This window comes from Portunus trituberculatus, chromosome 40 (assembly GCF_017591435.1).
Source record: "Portunus trituberculatus isolate SZX2019 chromosome 40, ASM1759143v1, whole genome shotgun sequence".
Classification (NCBI taxonomy): Eukaryota; Metazoa; Arthropoda; class Malacostraca; order Decapoda; family Portunidae; genus Portunus; species Portunus trituberculatus.
This window is the reverse complement of record NC_059294.1, coordinates 22811972-22834471: the sequence shown is the minus strand read 5'-3', so window position 1 is coordinate 22834471 and position 22500 is coordinate 22811972. Positions and strand designations below refer to the sequence as shown.

At 42.5% G+C, this 22500-nt stretch overlaps 1 protein-coding gene and 1 long non-coding RNA gene across 2 annotated transcripts in view; one reads left to right on the top strand and one right to left on the bottom strand.

Annotated features, from left to right (window-relative positions):
* Positions 1-22500, bottom strand: part of LOC123515876 — a 173163-nt gene that overhangs the window by 12474 nt on the left and 138189 nt on the right. The gene's annotated exons all lie outside the window — the stretch shown is intronic.
* Positions 9918-22500, top strand: part of LOC123515904 — a 144552-nt gene continuing 131969 nt past the window's right edge. Inside the window, exon 1 of the long non-coding RNA XR_006678010.1 lies at positions 9918-10022. This is a non-coding gene — a long non-coding RNA (uncharacterized LOC123515904). The remainder of the gene's footprint in view (positions 10023-22500) is intronic.

Here is a 22500-nt window from a genome sequence, read left to right as displayed (position 1 = left end):
GAGAGAGAGAGAGAGAGAGAGAGAATGTGAAAATTATGAACGCAAAGGTAAAAGACGAGACTAATCCAGGTGTGTGTGTTAAGAGATCGAGCGAGATTAGGCAGGTATGTGTTGGTTAACTCGTCTGTGTGGGAGACGGAAGATGTTGAAAGGTGCTGTGTGTGTGTGTGTGTGTGTGTGTGTGTGTGTGTGTGTGTGTGTGTGTGTGTGTGAGAGAGAGAGAGAGAGAGAGAGAGAGAGAGAGAGAGAGAGAGAGAGAGAGAGAGACTGACTGTGGGTGTGAGTGGCTTTAATTGCGTCACAGAGAGCAAAGTCTGTCTGAGGATCAGCGCCTCACTGCGGTATAAGCCGTTGTTGCCTACACTGCATCTCGGGATTCAGTCTTCAGTGGCGTACTTATAATTCTTAACATTCCTGTATCCCTTTACCCTTAAACTTGAATTATTTTCTATATAAGGAAAAAGAATAAGATGTTTGTCTTTTGATGACTGTGTAGGTAAAAAAAAATCAAACAGCTTCTTAGAGACTAACCTTTGTATTGCAGTCTCGAAATACTTTTGTACCGTAAGAAAAATCCTTATGTGAACCTTTCTTTGCGTTTATAAATCTTTGTTTTCGTGATATCAATTCATTTTGATAAACTGAATGTTAACAAAGAAAACCTCAGCAGCAAAAGACGTTACTGAAAGGCGTTACATGTTCCCAGCATAGTAAACACATCCAACCACACGACACCTCCCCAGCCAAGACATATTAGAGATGAATACATTCCTGTAAGACTGCACGGAATGAATAGCCTGACAAATGGCAAACGTCGTAGCTCCACAACAAACACCGTGTGTCCTCCCAACCATGCGCAAGGGACTCCTCTCGTTGGACTACATGAAATAAGCGCATTAAATTTGCAATTTCACCACAGGAACGCAAAGGACAGTGGAGTGAAAAGTGCCCTGTAATACCGTATTCTGCCAGCCAGCGATGCAGTCAGCCAGGCAGGAAGGGAGGGAGAAAGGCAGGAAGGAAGGTAGGAACGCCACACTGCCTGTTTTGATACGTCACTGACCAAAAGACTTATTACACGAGACAAAACTTCTGTCATACCTCTCAGTCAGAATACACAGTTCACCTATTCCCGTTCTCTCCACACACACACACACACACACACACACACACACACACACACACACACACACACACACACACACACACACACACACACACACACACCACACACCGTAGTAATGTAGTGGTTAGCACGCTCGACTCACAATCGAGAGGACCGGGTTCGAGTCCCGGTAAGCGGCGAGGCAAATGGGCAAGTCTCTTAATGTGTGGCCCCTGTTCACCTAGCAGTAAATAGGTACGGGATGTAACTCGAGGGGTTGTGGCCTCGCTTTCCCGGTGTGTGTTGTGTGTTGATGTGGTCTCAGTCCTACCCGAAGATCGGTCTATGAGCTCTGAACTCGCTCCGTAATGGGGAAGACTGGCTGGGTGACCAGCAGACGACCGTGGTGAATTACACACACACAAATGAAATATGCGGCAGATTATGGAGACAGTTTGAAGGAGGAACTAGTTCCGATGTTTATTACCAGAGAGAGAGAGAGAGAGAGAGAGAGAGAGAGAGAGAGAGAGAGAGAGAGTGGCTGACCCTGTGGAGAGAGAGCAAGAGCTACAGTAACATTTTTGTCTTGAATTGCTCTCCAGTAATTCAGAATTGCAAAGGAAACCAGCTACTCTTTTTACTAGACTCCACTATTGATAGACCAAGAGGAGGAGGAGGAGGAGGAGGAGGAGGAGGAGGAGGAAGTATAAAAATGATGGTGATGATAATGATGATGCAGTGGAGAAGGAAGAAACATGGAAAGTTGAGAGGGAATAATGGAGAGAGAGAGAGAGAGAGAGAGAGAGAGAGAGAGAGAGAGAGAGAGAGAGAGAGGAGAGGAACGGGATTTTAATGATGATTGTGGGTAATGGAATAGAAGGAGGAGAGATGGAGGAGACAAAGAAAAAGAGAAAGGGAAAAAAATAGATAGAAGCAAATTATGGAGCGTAAATTAATGAAGTAGGAAGTATAAAGTAGTGAAGAGGAGAAAAAGAACAGAATGAGGAAGAAGAGTAAGAGGGAAAAGAAGGGGGAAGAGGGAAAGGAAGATGAAGAGAAAGAAAAAAAGAAAGGTATAAAGAAAGGAAAAAGAAAAGAGGAATAAAGAGAAAGAAGAATAAAAAGGAGGATACGAAGAAAAAGAAATGAGCACAGACTGCCCTTAGAGGGACACTTAAACCTCCTCCTCCTCCTCCTCCTCCTCCTCCTCCTCCTCCTCCTCCTCCTCCTCCTCCTCCTCCTCCTCCTCCTCCTCCTCCTCCTCCTCCTCCGGCTCCTCCTCCAGGTGCCACAGACTACCCAGTCTCCACGGTAACGAAAATACGGCCGGTAGGGCCTGACGGGTTGCTAAGCTGCAACTGTGAACACCTGAGTCTGAGTTTGTCCTGCAGGCAGCGATGAACGGTGGTGACGGTGTGTGTTTCACTGTTTGATCTGTTGCAGTCTCTGACGAGACAGCCAGACGTAACCCTAAGGAACGAGCTCAGAGCTCATTATTTCCGATCTTCGGATAGGTCTGAGACCAGGCACACACCACACACCGGGACAACAAGGTCACAACTCCTCGATTTACATCCCGTACCTACTCACTGCTAGGTGAACAGGGGCTACACGTGAAAGGAGACACACCCAAATATCTCCACCCGGCCGGGGAATCGAACCCCGGTCCTCTGGCTTGTGAAGCCAGCGCTCTAACCACTGAGCTACCGTGTGTGTGTGTGTGTGTGTGTGTGTGTGTGTGTGTGTGTGTGTTCTCCTAATTAGGACCTTTATGTATTTTGTTCTCATATTGTTTATATATGAATAGTAGTAAGTACTAATAGTATTAATAATAACAGTAATAACAAAATCATCATCACTAACATCATTCATCAGCAGCATTTCTTTGTTTGGCTGTGAAAGAATCTGTCCAGGCTTGTGTCAAGTGTGTGGTTAGTATCTGAGGGACGTTCTTTATGTTTTACTTATTAAACAAAAGTTATACTAGAAATTATATGTCGTGTTGTATCAGCTTTTGTTTACTACTTAGTGACATTCATAAGCATCTCTTATCTGCATAAGAGGAAGCAATATTTTATTCATACCTCGCGCTCAACTTAAGCGATCGTGTGTTATTGAATGTTTTCTGGATAATTATTATTCTACTTGCTCTTCTGTAGTCATTATTATTACACCTCTACTGAAATCTTAATATTAGAAAGCATTGCTATCGTTCCTGAATGGAAACACCGCCGTAGAACACCACAAATATTAATAAAATATGTACTTGAGGTAGTTTATAGGAAGAAAGAAGACGGCCTGTTGGACGCAGTTCACAGTGCTCAGCTAGAAAGTGTCACACACACACACACACACACACACACACACACACACACACACACACACACACACACACACACACACACACACACACACACACACACACACACACACACACACACACACACACACACACACACACACACACACACACACACACACATGATACATACAAAAAATAAAAATGCATCAATCATGACGGCTATACACACTATTAATAATAGAAACTAGCAATAGTATTTATTGATAAATTAACTAAATATGTTTGTGATGATGCTTGGCACTAACACATATTTGTACCGGTGTATCTAATATTCCACTGAAGGCGAGGTGTACTGCTACTGTAATACTACAGAATGCTTGTAGGAAATCCTTCTCCGATAGAGAAACAACAGTTCTCATCCTAATAGGCAGATAGAGGTATGGTACGCTGTTTTTGTCCAGCAGGCGTCCTGATGCCTCCTTGTTGATGCGGTTCACGCCAAAGGAAAATTGAATACAGAACAAGAAGGAGAGTCACAAACAAGTCTTACCACAGAAATGTATGAAAGAAGAAACATACTGGTCAAACGTTACATTATTAAAGGAAACAGATTTAGAATGTCAGTAAATCTGCAGGAAAGCAAGCCATAAGAAAGAGCAGAAGAAGGAGACTCCGTCCCTTTACTTTGGGTTTTGTTTACATATGTAATGATTTCTTATTTTTCAGTCTGCTGCTAAGTTGGATAAGTAATCATTGAAGAGATTTTTAGAAAAGAAAGTGTAGTACAAACAAAGAGAGAAATGTGTGACTAAACTACTAACAAAAAATTTAGGAACGAACATTCGTCTTTATCAATGTTTCAGTGTCTCTTTGCACCTCGGAAAACTGGTATTCCTGTCGGTGGGATCCGTTTGACTTATGACTTAATAACAATCTCGTACATCCCAGAAAAGCGCTGTGGACTCCCCTTCCGACATGCCAGGAAGATAACTGGAACCCTTATTCATAAATAGTTTACTCTCTCACCACAATTATTTTCAAAGGTCATAGATGATTAGCCGTTTTCACAAGAGTGTTTCTCCTGTTAATAATGTAAGATTCTTGTAAATTTGCCATTAGGACCATAAAAACACCCTTCAAATCCCGTATAACTTCAAGGAGAGGCTCTAGGTAGTAGCGGCTTAAAAGCAGTATCAGGATGTGGTTTAAGATAAGAAATATCCAAACACTTTTCCATTCAGCGCCGCAAAACTTTTACTACGAGGCGAGCTGCGCGTTCATGGGGGTTGAGGGTGACTGACTGGTGCAACGAATGAGAAGTCAAGAGTCAACCGAGGAATTCAAGATGGAAGAAAAAGTATAAAGCTGCTGGCTTTACTTATAAAAGTAGAAATGCGGCAGCGGCTGTGTTCTGCTCTTTGCATATGAGAGTTAGGTCAGGAGACATGGGACGCTTCCAGGATGGATAATTTACGCTTGTTCCAGGTGTTCGTGGAAAATGACGAAAACCTGATATTCACGGTTTTGTCTAACATTGTTCTTGTCCGTGTCCGTGTGTGTGTGTGTGTGTCCGTGTGTGTGTGTGTGTGTGTGTGTGTGTGTGTGTGTGTGTGTGTGTGTGTGTGTGTGTGTGCGTGCGTGCGTACGAACACGCTTTTGCAAGTTATTGTACTTTCCTTTTCTACAGTTGAAAAGTGTTTGCTCCTACCATTTTTTTTTTCTTATCTAAGGGAAAGAAGTGTGCTCTTGAGAAGAGTGAAAGCACTGGCTCCGGTACCTCCCACATAGACACACACGCGCGCACACACACACACACACACACACACACACACACACACACACACACACACACACACACACACACACACACACACACACACACACACACACACACACACACACACACACACACACACACACACACACACACACACACACACATTTTCTCCTTCCAGGCAAGAGAGCGAGAGCTGCAAAGAAAAGAAATAAGTGCAAAATTGAAGAGGAATGAAAGTGTAAAAAGCCTGCCAGCGCCGAGGTTGTCTGTCTGAAGAGAAACTGCTGGGGAGTCTCTCTCTCTCTCTCTCTCTCTCTCTCTCTCTCTCTCTCTCTCTCTCTCTCTCTCTCTCTCTCTCTCTCTCTCTCTCTCTCTCTCTCTCTCTCTCTCTCTCTCTCTCTCTCTCTCTCTCTCTCTCTCTCTCTCTCTCTCTCTCTCTCTCTCTCTCTCTCTCTCTTTCTTCCATTGATTCCAATTCCTGCTCTAAGAAACCTGCGTCTTACACTCTTCCTATTTATCGTCTGTGTTGACAAAGCAATACTCTTTGTGTATTTCGATTCCACAGACACTGCAGAGTTAAATGTCGTATATACATGACATTTATCAGGTGTTTTTTTTTTTTTTTTTTTAGATCACAGGACTCTTTGTTTTGGAAAGCGAGAGTGGTAAGAGTTGGTTCCCTTCAAAGCTTATCGTCTCTCTTCTGGCCGAATGTAGAAACTGTCCTCGTTATCTTTTCACTTTCTTTTTTACTTCAGAGTCTTTGCGTCTCGTCACGGATTATTGGACCGAGAATATCCTTGGCAGGTGAGTGATGGACGTGTAGAACGAGCTGATTGCCTTTCCTTTTGACGCTTATGTGGATCTAATACTAAGAGCAGATACAAAAACAGTATAAAAATCAGACGTTTAATTAATGTTTGCTTATCAATACTACATATTGTCCGTGTCTTCCGCGTCAGTAGCGCAGGCCAGTGATAGATGGAAGCCACGGTCAGCTCTAGCAGCGGCTCGCTACACAACGCACCCTTCTGAAGTTGCACAAATATTTAACCATTTGCAAAAATTCTCCCTGCCCCGGACGGACTTAGGGCGCCTTTTCTCTTGGATCCTTTCACTAGCGCCATAAATTTCACATCCCTTATAACTCCTCATGAAGACCACCATAAATCTCCACTTTCCACCACCAAATCCTGGACGCCCACTTCCCTCAATCCTTGCTGCCCCGTCCCCGTCCCTCCCTCATCCGTAGCTACTCCCCCTCCTGTCCATCCACACGCTGGCTACTCTTCACCCGTGTCCCCCCTATCTAGTTTCTTCCTTGTTCCTCCATCATCCCACCACCTCTCTTCCCATCCGTCCTCCGCCGCCCCGTCCCATCCAACACCAGAAAGAGAAGACCGTTTTCCAGACACAGGTTAGCAATTGGTGATCTTTTGAGGAATCTTGTATCAACGATTATTATTTTGTCCTCATTATCTTATTTTCTTTTTCTTAGCGTATATATTTTTTCTCTGCAAGATTTCTCCACAAGTTGTTAGTCCTTGAGTTGATACTGATCATGTAGCAATTTTAAGCACATAGTTAATCAGTTGTAGAAGATACATTATTATACTGTCGTTACTGTTCGACTTCCATCCCTGTTACCTCTCTCCCCCCTTTCCTACAACTTGAACGGCTCCAGGAGAGGAATATGAAGGCGCCCTGGGACTAAATCGCCCTCTTTTCTTGAAACTTTTTTTTCATGAACTTTTTGAGAGCGACAAATGAACGAGCTTTTATCCAATTTTCCCTGTGTTCTCCTTCACGGGTAAAAATGGATAGCTAAATAGATAAGATAACTCGTAGATTCTATGGCGTTCAAGTATAGGCTATTGCTGTGTTCTTAATTCATATACTTCATCACCTGATTTGTCTCATGCTATCTTACTATTGCTTTTCTCGTTTCTCTCGCACGGAATTATTAATCAGGAAAGAAACATCGAAACAAGACTTCTGCTCGCATGTACTGCTTCTTCGCTCTGCTCTGTGCTTCTCTCTTGTGCTTCCTGATTTAATTTTCCATATTTAGCTGGACTTCTCTTCTTATCTCTCGACGTTATCTTACATTTCCTTCCTTTCTCTCCGGGTTCAGCATTGTGTTTCGCTCCAAGCCAAGTCAAATAGATTTCTTTGATATAATTGAGTGGCTTCATCTTGGGATTGTGCTCAGTTACGTGCCTTGAATCAGTCAATCACCTTTTTACAAGTGGTCTCTTCATCACAAACACTACTTCTGCTATTATCCCTCGTTATTAAACATTATTCTTACCACCTTCCTGTTATTACTTTTCTTACCTTCGTCTTTTAACATTAACCCCTTCAGTACCGGGACGCATTTTTACCATGAATTTTGAGTATGATTAGACGATTTTATTTACATTATAAAGGGTCTATGAAGGTCAGAAGATTAATGGCCAGTCTCCACTATTTTAATCCCACATAAGTTCCTGAAGATGAGTAAAAACGCCAAATAGTAAGAAGATTGAATATGTAAACGTGTCATGGTACAGAAGAGGTTGACACAGTTTCTCTCAGCATTATGTATTGATTTTTTTGTCTCTTCTTAGTAATACCACTTGTGTCAACTTTTGTTTGTCTTCTACTGACTAACGTTATTTCTGCCACTACCTCTTTATTTTCGTCCACCAATGCTAATACCATCTTTTCTTCCGTTGTTTTCTTTTTCTTTTTTGTTATCGTTTTCCAACGCTATCTCTATCAGTAGTCTCTCTCTCTCTCTCTCTCTCTCTCTCTCTCTCTCTCTCTCTCTCTCTCTCTCTCTCTCTCTCTCTCTCTCTCTCTCTCTCTCTCTCTCTCTCTCTCTCTCTCTCTCTCTCTCATCTACTAATGCTGACACATTTTTCCCTCTCTCATAATTTTTACCACAGACATGACAGATTCAACCATAAGTAACTAAAATCCTACCACCATCAGCTTCACCACTGTTTGTCATTACTATCCACTCATTACAACCTCCCTAGCAACCAGCAACATCACTACTGGTTTCCTATGCTATTACCACCATTGTTCGATGTTCACTCCAGTATCCTCACCACTTCTCTTCCCTATCCACTGAAATCCTCCACACTCCGCGCTTTGGTGTCCATGTACTGTACTATACCAAGGTTACTCTCCTCTCTCACCCTCTACCTCGAACATTACCACCACCACAGCAGTCTCCAGCATGAACACCAGCATCGCCATGTCAATCATTCCACTTAAAGCTTTTTTTTTTTTTTTACTATCCCTTATTAGGTCATGTTAATTTGCGCTCCCATGATATTGAAAGTTAAATTCTGGTTCCAGTGTTTTCTTGACTGACGTAATATATGATTAGTGTGCTAGAAAAATAAACAAAATAAAGAGAAATACAGAGAGAGAGAGAGAGAGAGAGAGAGAGAGAGAGAGAGAGAGAGATGTATACCTCAGCTCTGCAAGAATGTAAAGGCACACAGTCGCGTTTCTCGTTCAGCATTTGCAGTGTTTAATTTTGTCTTCAAATCTCTCTTTTTTCTACCGTGGAAGTTGGTGGAAGCTGCTGAGTCTGCGAATATCAAGTGCTCTGCTATCCTGGCGAATGTCAGAGAGAGAGAGAGAGAGAGAGAGAGAGAGAGAGAGAGAGAGAGAGAGAGAGAGAGAGAGAGAGAGAGAGAGAGAGAGAGAGAGAGAGAGAGATTCGACAATTTACATGAAAATTTTACATTACATATTGTTGATTGTAATTTCTGTATATATATGATGTGTGATGAAGCGAGCACTGCGGTCATATGATGGATTAATGGAGCGGCTGTAGGAAATCGGAAACAGGAAATAAAAATGAAGAGTCGATGTCCCTGATCGGCAGTGTCATAAATAGCAAGACCCGTAAAAAAAAAAAAAAAGGAAAGCAACATTCATTACTTCTTTCACTCATTTATTAGTAAATATGTGTGACTCTTTTCTCTGTTTCTTTATCCACGAACGAGGCAAGACCACTTTAAATGCACAGTATGAGTATATTCCATGGTCCCTTATCTGTCTTGTGGCCTCATGTGTGTTGCTGATAGTCTTGCAGCTTTGTTTATCATTCACCCATCGGTAAACTCGCTGGTCTCTGCTGCCTTTTGGAAACTCAACGAAATTTGGAGATTATCATTTCAAGTTGCATTACTGTCCTTGCCGGAGCTGCATGTATGGGTGTTACGAACATCACTTAGTATAATCTACCTTCTTCAGGATCAAGTACTGAAGGGAAGGTCTCTGTCCCCAATGATTTTTATTCCTATCCTGCAGTAGAGAGAAATAAGTAAAAAAAAAAAAAATAAATGAATGAAAAGTAAAAGGAAGATACATATTTTTAGCTTTATTTTTCTATGAGGCTGTGTGAACTGATTTGGGAAAGCACTGATTTTCCTCGCTTCCTTGAGCACTGTGGACTCCTTCCAGGCTGGCTCTCAGTGTGTGGTGGAAATCGAGTACCGGCGCTCAGTAGTAAAGCCACGGCGTTTTTATTTTCGTTTCATTCCACTTTTTTTTTTTCATCCTGTTCTTATCACTGGTACGAATATACTTTAGTTTTCCTCTGATAGCACTTTCAATCCTACATTTTTACTTGTTTTTTTTTTTACGTTCAGTTCAAATGTTCCTGTATTATTCGATCTTATTTTACATATTCCACTTATTTTCATTTATTTATTTTTTTGCAGCAATGTCTTACTGTAATGCAGTGTGGCGTGAAGAATTGAGAAGTGACATCACTGGTTTCAGAACTAGTCGCGATGGCGATATCTGGCAACATACTACCAGCCTCGTGTTGGGTGAGTACGTATTCTTGTGAGTTACATTTCTGGGTCGTCTCGGTTGTTCTGTACACAAGGAGTGTGGATGAAGGGGTGACGCGGCCTGCCTCTGCCCGACATTGCCGTCCGCAGCCTCGCTTTTATAATTCTGTAGTGTTCGATCGTCTCTGGCAACACGTTCCTCCCGCCACCATGCAGGCCCCGCAGGCTCAACACTCACCCTTCGGACAACTGAAAACAATTCGCGTCAGGAGAGGAATTTTAGTAAGGAAAATAAAAATTCCTCGCGTATCATGGATGGCGTCTGCTATTTTTGTTTGTTTGTTTGTATCTTCATAAAGAATCTCATCAACCTCTAGAAACTAAATCTAGATGCGAAACCTTAGTGGCTGACAGCTGGAGCATGTCACGTATGGAGAGAGAGAGAGAGAGAGAGAGAGAGAGAGAGAGAGAGAGAGAGAGAGAGAGAGAGAGAGAGAAGGGGGGGAGTGGGGACTAATGATAATGACTAGCCTGCACCACACGCGGTTCGCGGCTCATGGCGGCGTCATGTGCCCCACTCTCCTGCGCACTAACACCATTACATCGCCTCAGACACTTTGTCATGCTGCAAGGAAGGTACGAACCCCACACTGCAGTTATTATTCACTGTGAACTTCGCCGACTGACTAGGACTAATTTTACTCATCGTAGGGACGTCTGACAGTTACGGTGTGAAGAAAAGTATTTCCATAACATTTTTCTTCACTTCTAGCTTTCTGATCCATTTTTTCGGCAAAATGGAGGCCGGTTTATGACAAAAAGGGAGAAAAGCCTGCGTACAGTTTTGCCGCACCAGAAAGGTTAACCAGAGCTGAAGCTGAAATAGTTTCTATTCTTGTATTTGTCTATGTTTTTTGTGTACATCTATCACTTGTCTAGCTATTTTTACTATACTTCTGTTTGATTTTTTATTTACCTACTTTAATACACAGTTACTGCGCTCTTTGTCTCTCTGAAGTGTACCCCTTGATAAGGTTACTCTGTGTTGTATATACACATATTTTGTTTCTTCTTTCACATCCTATATCTTTTTAATAGATTTTGTCTTCGCTTTTCAGAGAGAGAGAGAGAGAGAGAGAGAGAGAGAGAGAGAGAGAGAGAGAGAGAATTCTTGCGTCATCTTTTCTTCAAAGAATTATGGACTTAAAGTTTTAGTTTTTTATTCTTTTTTGTATCATTTTTTCTCCTTTTATTTTTCATCTCTCCCCAGAGTACATATCAAATGTACAGGAACACACACACTCTCTCTCTCTCTCTCTCTCTCTCTCTCTCTCTCTCTCTCTCTCTCTCTCTCTCTCTCTCTCTCTCTCTCTCTCTCTCTCTCTCTCTCTCGTATCTGTTCTATCCGTCATTTATTTTTCCTCACTTTTTCTGTATTTTATTTTTTTCCTTTCTTTCTTTGTTGTTCTCTCCCCGGTCTGTGTTTGCCGTGCTGCTGTTCTGTTCTCTCTCTCCCACCTCTTGTCCTTCATTTATATTTTCCCCTTCCTCTCGTTTTCCTCCTGAATTTTTCTTCTTTTCTTCCAGTGGTCGTCGCTTCGAATTTTCCTCATTTCTCTCCCCACATGTTCTTTTCTTAACTTTTTCCATAACCTATTTTTTCCTCCGATTTTATTTTTTTTTTCAATCCATGTTTTATTTTCCTTACCTATTTGTACTACCTATTTTTTCCTCCTTCCCCGTGTATCCAGGTTACGCTTCATCTCTTTCCCTTCTTTCTTTTCTTTCTTTTTCTCTCTCGCTTGTCTCCCTTTTATTTCGCCCTTTTTCTCTCCCTTCCTAAGTGTCCGTCGGTGACTTTCCATCCATTACCTTACCCTTCCTTACTTCCTCCTCCCCTCGTCTCCCTTCTTCTTCCTTCTCCCTGAACCACCGCCCTTGCCATTCTCTTCCTCTCCTTCCTTGCCTCCTCCTCCTCCTCCTCCTCCTCCTCCTCCTCCTCCTCCTCCTCCTCCTCCTCCTCCTCCTCCTCCTCCACCGCCTTGGGTCTCGTTCCTCATACTTGGATCACGTCTCTGGCTCCCCGTGTTCCCATCCTGTGTGTGTGTGTGTGTGTGTGTGTGTGTGTGTGTGTGTGTGTGTGTGTGTGTGTGTGTGTGTGTGTGTGCTACCTTCCTGCTCACGTTTTGCTCATCCTCATTTATAGGCTTCCGTCACCTTGCTATTGTTCTTTATGGTATCTCTCTCTCTCTCTCTCTCTCTCTCTCTCTCTCTCTTTCAGGCCACGGGAATGAGAGAGGGAGAGAAATAATAATACATTTACTCACCGATGATTTGCTCCCTCACTCTCCCTGTCAGCCGCGTGTCTCTCCGTGTGGCTATGTATATTTTCCGTCACGCGCCGCACATCTGTCTATCCCGGCGGTAATCGTGCGGACGTCCCTCTCCTTCTGTCAAAATATCTCTTCCGCGCATCTCCGAAAACCCATTGTGGTGGTATCATCCTTGTTTATTATTGCCGTTGTGTGTGCATCCTCTGTGTTACGTGTCTGTGCGCGTGTGGGTCTGTGTCTGTGTCTGAGTCTGGGTTCGGGGGTGTTTGTCTTGCCCCCCGCTTATCATTCGCGTCTCGCCCGGCGTCCGCTCCTCTGTCGCTCATAAACACATCCTTGCCGAATGTTGCCGTATGTTTCCGTCAGGTGGCGTCTTGTGGTCTTCCTTCCTTCCTTCCTTCCTTCCTTCCTTCCTTTCTCCTCCCTTTCCTTTCCTTCCTTGCACCGCCACTGTCACAAACGCGACTACAATTCCTCTAGTTTTATTTCCACGTCCTTTTGTCTTGCTTCCTTCAGTTGTGTGTGTGTGTGTGTGTGTGTGTGTGTGTGTGTGTGTGTGTGGTGTATTCCTCCATATCACTTTGTGTTAGTATGCCTTTTATTTTCCTAGTTGATATTATTATTATTATTATTGTTGTTGTTATTATTATTATTATTATTATTATTATTATTATTATTATTATTATTATTATTATTATTATTATTATCATTGTTATTTTTTACACCAGAACACACACGTTAACTGCCCCAGATACTCATTACAGTGAAGGCAATAACTATACGCTACAGGTTTCGTCCTAATTAAAAGCATGCCGATGATTAGCATTTTTTGCAGCATCATTTTAGACAGCGGTACTCATTTATTCATTAATTGTTTTTTTTGCATGAGTTCTTTCTCTTCAGAAGCCTCCCTTTTTTTTTTATCTTTTTTTATCTTTGGTTAACTTAAATTTAACAAAAAGTCACTATCAAAGGCATTTAATTACTGTATTTGTAGCTCTTTTTTAATATCAACATGATTTTACTGAATTAAGTGTCTTTTTACTCTTGTGTAGTTGTGTTTCATTGACTATTGTGTGGGTCTAGTTGCTGTGGAATTCAGTGCCTGTGACTCTAAATGTGACGCTTTTTAGTGCACGTGTTTCCTTTTGTCTGAAATGATATCCTGTTGTTACTTTCTCCCAGTGCGTCTGTATATAAGTTTGACTGAGAGTTTTGAACTTGTGTTATGAAATCTAATAATTTCGGCTCAAAATCAACTGAATTTATATATATTTTTTTACATTATATTTTTCCTCAGGTCTTTATTAATCCTTTTATTTCACATCTCTGCTACTGCCGGTGTTTTTAGTTTTCTTCTTCCATTAATTCTTTAGAAACTCAGCTCTTTGTGTAGTTACGTTTTGTGTATGTAAGTCGTGAATTTCAGTGTTCGCAGTTATAAATCCATCGTGTTTTTTTTTTTAATACATTCATTACTTTACCTTGTGATTTGTGAAAAGAAAATATATTAATGCTTTGATTTTTACTCTGAGCTTGTGTGTGTGTGTGTGTGTGTGTGTGTGTGTGTGTGTGTGTGTGTGTGTGTGTGTGTGTGTGTGTGTGTAATTGCGTCGCGTGTGGCTTCAGTTGTGAGATTTAATTTGTGCTTTGCCGCGGCTTAGTTAGTGTTGGGAGAGAGACTGTAGTGAAGACAAGAAGGGAAGTCCTGCAAACCTTATCCCGCTTTCTCTCTCTCTCTCTCTCTCTCTCTCTCTCTCTCTCTCTCTCTCTCTCTCTCTCTCTCTCTCTCTCTCTCTCTCTCTCTCTCTCTCTCTCTCTCTTCTCTCTCTCTCTCTCTCTGTCTTCCTTCACTTTTCCACTCTTCATTTTTCTAAGACTTATCTTCTTTCTTAATTTTCTCTCTTTTCTATTCTCCCCTCTATCCCTTCCTTTTCTTCTTTCGTTTTTCATACACACACACACACACACACACACACACACACACACACACACACACACACACTCTCTCTCTCTCTCTCTCTCTCTCTCTCTCTCTCTCTCTCTCTCTCTCTCTCTCTCTCTCTCTCTCTCTCTCTCTCATCTTCCCTCCTTCCCTCACTCTATCGCTTCCTATCATCTTCCCTCCATCCTTCTGTCCATCTCTCCTTTCTCACTGCACACCCCAACCGCTCCATCTCTCCCCTCATCTGCCTTTCTTTCCCACCTCCATCTCTCCCCTCATCTTCCCTCCTTGCCTCCGTCCCTCCTGGCGCGGTGATAGCCCTCTGATGCATCCCTCACCCGTGTCGAGCACCGGCGATATAAGAGCTGTCCATATCTAGTGGACGTAATATAGTGGCGGTCCACCGAGGCCTGGCACGCTGTATTACTGGCTGAAGCGGCCCATCACGCCACACTTGTCTACGTCGCGGCACCACAGCCCAGCCGCCCAGCCCGCCCTGCCCTGCCCTGCCCTGCCCTGTCCGCCCTCTTCTCACACCTCAAGGCCATATTCTGAAACACTCACTACTTTCCAGAAGCTCTAGTTGAAGTGACAAAGGTTTATAAGGGTGTTTTTAAGGTTCTAGTAATAGATTAATGAGATTTATATATTATTAACAAGATGAAAACTCCCGGGAAGTTAGTTTATCATCTTTATGGCCTTAGAATATAGTCATGGTGAGAAAGTAAAGCATTTCTAAATACGAGTCTCGGTATGTTCCCCGCCCCTCCCTCCTTCCTTCCTCATCTCCCACCTGCCATGTGTGCCTTGTGTAGTTTTATTTTTAACATACATTGGTTTTTATTTATTATTCTTGTTTTAACTATCATTTTTGGGGTGCAGTATTCCTTTTTATTTTCTTATTTCTCGCTGGACTGCTTGAATGAGTTCCTAGCCTTATATATTGTTATTATTACTGCTGCTGCTGCTGCTGTTGTTGTTTTTGTTGTGATTGTTATCTCTCTCTCTCTCTCTCTCTCTCTCTCTCTCTCTCTCTCTCTCTCTCTCTCTCTCTCTCTCTCTCTCTCTCTCTCTCTCTCTCTCTCTCTCTCTCTCTCTCTCTCTCTCTCTCTCTCTCTCTCAGCCTATACCAACTCCATTCTTCCTCTCTATTATATTGCATGTCGGCTCCACCCATCACCTGCTCGTCCCCCTACCTGCATCCCGCCCCGCGCCACACAATCTGCTCCTCAGCACGGCTCACCCCACCATTATAGTGTGATGCCCCAGGTAGAGTCCACGCAGCGCTCAGGGGCAGTTCGCAATACACGGGAGGAATGGCTATCAGTGTATGTATCGTTGCTCGTGTGTTGTATTGTGACACCGTACAGAATGTGGAGTTGTCTTTTAGAATGAGATCATCGTCGTCATTAGTTCTTTTGGAGTCCTTACTGTAAATTGTTGTTATATGTTTTTTTTTTTTTCTTTAGTTTGTTCTTGTCATCTTTTCTTTTTTCAATTAATTTATCTATTTATTTATTCAGATTTGTTTATTTATTTATTTTTATTTACATTTTTTCATCAATACATTGTTATTCGCCTAATAATGTATAATATATCTATCTTATGATTCTAATTATCTACTATTATATGGGACGATTGACGTTCTCTTATCATATTAAATAACGTTGAACATAATCACATCATCGGTTTGCCTGTCTCTTCACTTTCTGATAGAACTGTTAATTAAATAATGTGACAATGACGAAGTTCAGATGAATATTTCTTGAACTCACAAATTTGAGGTGAATCGTGTCTGTTTTTTGTTACTGGTTTTATTTTTCGTTTTTCTTTAATAATTTCAATCTCTTTAAAATGAAAACCAAACAACAATGGGCGGATATTTTCGTGTTTATCTATATTTACTGTTTTCTCTTCAATTATTCAATGACCCATTAGAAATAAACAGTGAAATTGTATTGTCCTGTTATCCTGTTATGGGGCCGCCGTGGTACAGTGGAACCATGCGTGCTTTGGGGTCCGAGGTGTCTCCAAGCGCACGGGTTCGAATCCTGTCCACGGTCCGAGTGTAGGTTGGGCTTCCTCACTCGGGGCAATGGTTTCCTAGCGGGTGGGCTTTGAGATAGGAGGTACCCCAAAAAGTATCCCCTTTAGCCCAGAAATTCCCGTGAAAAGCCCACATGGTATAAAAAAAAAAAAATCTATCTATATTTCCCTTTAATATCTTCCATGACAAGACAAAATGAAAACAATAAGAGCAATAAACGTATATATTACTGTATAATGGAATCTCTTATGTCTCCCCATTAGATGTATTTTCTTGGTGTCTATTTTTCCATCTATATAACAGTTTATATCTGTATGTTTCAATCTATGCTTCTCATTTTCTTTGGACACATCAGGCTGTCTTTCAGTAACTGTGTACATATATCTGTTTACACATTTGTTTTTCCACATACTTATGCTATTGTATTGTCTATTGATATGTCTGTCATTCTTTCTCTCTTCTTTTTCCTCCTCCTCGCCTTCCTTTACATAAATGTCTTCCCATCACCCCCTCCATAAGTGAGTGTGTTTCTGTCAGACTGCCACTATATTTGTCTATTTGCATCCATATCTTTCCAGAACTGTCCATCCGTCCATCTCTCTCTCTCTCTCTCTCTCTCTCTCTCTCTCTCTCTCTCTCTCTCTCTCTCTCTCTCTCTCTCTCTCTCTCTCTCTCTCTCTCTCTCTCTCTCTCTCTCTCTCTCTCTCTCTCTCTCTCTCTCTCTCTCTCTCTCTCTCTCTCTCTCTCTCTCTCTCTCTCTCTCTCGCCATTTAAGTCTTTTCATTTATTTGTATTTTTGTGTCATCATTTTATGGACTTACTTGTGCTAGATGTCTTTGTATCAATCTCCATATATTTGTATACACCTGTCTGTACAAAGCTATTTATATAACTTGTCTTTTATTATATTGTTTTGGACCTGTGACCCTTTGTTATTGTGTTGTTTGTCTCAGTTTGTATCTATCAAAGTGTCTCTTCACCTGTTTGTTTCCCAATCTTCCCATTCACTAGTCCATGTGTCTGCCAATACCGACGCTGAGGTGAGGCCGTGACGCGCAGCCAACCAGGAGTAACTTTAGCCCCTTCATTCCAGCCCCTTTGTTCGGCGTCCCTGACCAAAAGGATCTTGAGCCGTTTTATCCTTAGTGTATCTCGTTTTCCTCGTGATCAACTCTAATCCCCTCTGCTTGAAATAGTTTCTCAGCCTCTTCGCTTGACTCCCATGTGTCCTCAGCGCACCACTATTGTCTCCTCTCTCCTCCTCTCTTTTTGTCCCGCCGCCAACTAGTCTCCCGATCTCTTTCAGTGCCTCCTTCAGTGTCTCTCCTTCAGTGGTTCCTCTTCACGTCTTAGCTCTCTATCCTCCGTTCCTCTAGTCTTCACCTCCCCTCCCCAACACACACACACACACACACACACACACACACACACACACACACACACACACACACACACACACACACACACACACACACACACACACACATATGATGCCGCCGTGGTACAGTGGAACCATGTGTGCTTTGGGGTTCGAGGGGTCTCCAAGCGCACGGGTTTGAATCTTGTCCACGGTCCGAGTGTAGGTTGGGCTTCCTCATTCGAGGCAACGGTTTCCTAGCGGGTGGGGTCTGAGATAGGAGGTACCCCAAAAAGTATCCCCTTTAGCCCATAAATTCCCATGAAAAGCCCACATGGTATAAATATATATAAAAAAAGGACAGATAGGTTACGTTGTTAACCCCTTCAGTACCATGAAGCATTTTTTCCACACACACATAAGGGTTTAGAACGAACGACCTCAGTCTTCAGTCCTGTCACTGTAAATAATGGTGACGGAATAGTCTGGTTTTGGATGACTTATTTGATGTAATTTGCACTCTTGACCCGTTCATGTTGTTTCTAAAAGGAGTCTTTGATGTGGATAGTCTCGTCTCCCTAATTTATGAGGACACAAACAGTCCTCAGGGGACCAAGGCATCAGGACTTCAATCTCTTAATGTGCTTCGGTCCGACGCCTCTCGCTTATTGTTCGAGGCTGAAGGTAAACACATATTTTGCATTCTTCTCCTACCGGGAACAAATAAACCTTCCTAAAAACACGTACAGCCAATCTGCATCTCATTACGACTTGGAAATCGCTGCCGACACCCGTCCGTGCTTCCGTCAGGTCCTCTCAGCTACTCCAGTCTGCCACTCCGAGACCTCGTGTTGTGCCTCCTGCCCTTCCTTGCCGGCCCAGACTGCTTCTCTCTTTATCCCGGAAGCTTTATTGGAGGCTGGCCAAATCTTAATCCTGCCAGGATTTATATATATGTTTTTATTTTCATGTATATTCCCTCTTTTCCAGTGTTAGAAGTTTAATGGCAGGAGTGATGTTTTCATGTTCAGCGAATACCAGAAGTTTTGTTGGGTTATCTTTTTTTATTTTTTTTTATTCTTCCACGTTTCTCAGCAGTGTGATGTCATTTGTGAGATTTTTGTGCTAGGCAGGCAAGCTTATATCCAACCAATCTTTTGGTGAATGTAAATGAAAAGGAAATTACGGAAAGAAATTATAAGATGAAAGTTAAGATTAGCTCTCGATACACGAAGCAATTCTGAGCATTGGCGTGTAGAAGTGGTGAGATGCTCCCGTGTCCTGTGAGTGTAGATTGTGAGTGGAGAGTCTGGGAGGGAGCAGCCATATAGGCACGGAATGGCGGGCTTCCGTGCAGATAAAGACTGAATAAGGACAGCGGCTCGGAGGCAGAGAGGAATGTGAGTGACGGAAAGGAGAGGAAGCGAGCGAATCCATGGGCAGACGAGGGAGAGACAGACAGGGAAATGCATGCTGCGGGCCGACTGGCGGACTGTAATATTGTTCCCTTCAGAATTACACGACTAACAGCTTTGAGGAGAACACATGGTGGAGTAATGATGGTAATTAACATTGGCGTAAGTTCTGCTGCCTGCATTTCTCCCTAGCTTATTCATTTCATCTACACGCAGGATTGTGAACTGAGTAAAGGTGTTCAGTGCATTAATCTGTATTGCATTTATTTGAACTTTTTTCGAATGTTACTGTACAAACAAAAACAAAAGAAGGTTTGTAAAATCAAATGAACTTCCTTTGGCTGAGCAAGATAAAATTACTTTTGCAAATTTGATTTTTTATTAATATAAACACAAAAATAATGTTCCTTTCGTGAGCCGGAAATCCATTTAACATATATTGATTTGCAGACCATAATGCACGATCCCTAGCCTTCTCCCTCCCTCTCCCCCCACCAGCCTGGCCTTCCCCACATCCCCAGCCGACCGTCCCCCACCACAACACACGTCCGGGTTAATGACTGGTTTAAATTGAGGACAAGGAAGCAGCTGTAATATAATTTTCCCTCACTGAACAAGATTATCGCCACACCCACCGCCGCCATCACCGCCGCCACAACCTCTGTTATCACCACTTTATAAGTTGGTCATCCGTCCGCGCGCTCGCCCCTTCAAGATCAGCGGTGCCTCAGGAGTTTTCTTGTTGTGGTCGTCTGGCTGTTGGAGACCTCATGATACATACAATACGTAGAGAATGGACAATCCTATCCCTTCTCTCTCTCTCTCTCTCTCTCTCTCTAACGGTCTATTTGTTTGTCTCTTCCCGCTCTGAACCATAATTCTTCACCGCTCACCACCATCATGGACGCCGTCACCAGCAGTGCATGTTTACGCCCTTGGCCATGCACGCACGTCATTGTCTCTCCTGCCCACCACTCCTACCATTGATAACACCGTTTCCATCATTACCACAGTCACACGAGAACTGTAGCAACGCGTGACTATTATTGGTTGGCTATTGGAGTTTATATCATGACTTCGGATGTGAGCGATTCTGACTGGATAGGATGTTTCTTTTCACAGTCGAACGTTTCCTTAACTTGATCCGTTTTAAAAGAAAAGCACCAACACTTATTGAATTTGTCTGGCTGATCCTTTTTAGTTTTTTTGTCTGTTTGTCTTAGGGGTAAGTAGAAGGATGGGTTTATTTTTCGTTTTTTTTCTTTTTCGTAGTTCATAGTCGGTTTTCCTTACACATACGAAAGTGAACTGAAGAACAATACAATCTCACTAACCTACATTTTAATTCCTGGTAACCTATTCTGTATTGTTTTTCCATTCATATTTTTGGGAGTAGATGGTATTAAGAGTTCATTTTTCAGTCTTTCGTAGGCCACTGTCAGTTTTCTTTATATATGTGGAAAAAATAACAGAGACAACACAACTTGACGAGCATATTGTTTTTTTTATCTTTGGCCAACCTTTTGGAATTAAAGAGTTCATTTTTCATTTTTCGTAAGCCACAGTCAGTTTTTTTTTTTCTCTCTTTCCACATACAAAAAGATGAACAGAAGGCCAACACCATCTGAAGCTTTACCCTCTATCAAGCGTCCTAGGGAGACACTGTGGCGAGGCGTGGCAGTGCATCGCAGCAGGAGATTTGGTCTCTTTTGGTTTCAACCTCTACTTATGTTTTCACTGTTGTTGCATAAAGTGTGTGTGTGTGTGTGTGTGTGTGTGTGTGTGTGTGTGTGTGTGTGTGTGTGTGTGTGTGTGTGTGTGTGTGTGTGTGTGTGTGTGTGTGTGTGTGTGTGTGTGTGTGATATAGTTTAGCACTCGTTCCCTTAATTTTCTTTAACGGAGAGAGAGAGAGAGAGAGAGAGAGAGAGAGAGAGAGAGAGAGAGAGCAAGCCCAGACGTAACTCAGAGCACCTCAGATTCTGTTCAGGCTACATGCACGACATCAGAAGCATTATAGTTCAGTGCATCCAATATAGTAAATGGATCCGCCTCATCTGCTTCGGATTAATCTCTGCAAAATCCTCCTGCCTGTACTCCTACTGCGACATACAGACAGCCACAGACAGACAAACAGGCTCCCTCCTCCTCCTCCTACTCCTCCTCCTCCTTTCTCCTTCTTCTTTTTCTTCTTCCTCTTCTTCTTCCTCCTCCTCCTCCTCCTCCTCCTCCTCCTCCTCCTCCTCCTCCTCCTCCTCCTCCTCCTCCTCCTCCTCCTCCTCCTCCTCCTCCTCCTCCTCCTCCTCCTCCTCCTCCCTTACAAAATTCTCTAAAACTCTCCATTGTAACTCATCCTTTTATTCCAATAAATTATGCTCATACCATATGCTCGCTCTCTCTCTCTCTCTCTCTCTCTCTCTCTCTCTCTCTCTCTCTCTCTCTCTCTCTCTCTCTCTCTCTCTCTCTCTCTCTCTCTCTCTCTCTCTCTCTCTCTCTCTCTCTCTCTCTCTCTCTCTCTCTCTCTCTCTCTCTCTCTCCAAGCAACTTACTCTTCACAGCATATACTTTGTTTTAATTCTTTTTTCTTCTCCCTTCCCATCCGCATGAACTCTTTACTCCCTTACCCCAACAGCTCAATTCCATACAGTCCCCTCTTCCTCCCTCTCTCCCTTCTTCTTCACCAGGCTTACCAATTCACCATCACCATCACCGGAACGTTTTTCAAGTAATTACACACGGATAGACAAACAAGATACGCCATGCCAGGAATTATTAACAATCAAATCGACGTCTCTATGAGCAGTGCCCTCCGTCTATCGCTCTGTTACTTACTGGAATACATTAAGATAACTCCCTCCCGTCCATATTACCTGAGATGATCGTCAGGAAGCAAACGAGAATAACTTTTTTTCAGTATCAAAACCTCAACATCTATCAACACATTTATCTCCTTCATTTTGCCTAATTTTCCTGACTTTGTTCAGGGACTGGCATTTCAGTGCGCCTTTTTGTTTAATCGCTTTTATTGACCTAGGCCAGATTTCACCTCTTACATGAAAAATAACTTATAGGAAGAATTTGGTGCATGTAAGAGTTATAACAAAGGGTTTTACAATATACTGTTTGTAATTTTGACTAATCTATTGACTCTTTTATGGAGTTCAATTCAAGTGGGCCTTTTTTTTCTAATATTAATCTTTTTTGCCCTTGGTAGTTCTCCCTCCTACATGAAAAATATTATCATTATCATTACATATCTATTATCGCTGTATAACTTCACGTGATTTAAAGTGGGAGTTGATACGTGAGTGAGTGAGTGAGTGAGTGAGTGTGTGTGTGTGTGTGTGTGTGTGTGTGTGTGTGTGTGTGTGTGTGTGTGTGTGTGTGTGTAATTCACTGTTTGATCTGCTGCAGTCTCTG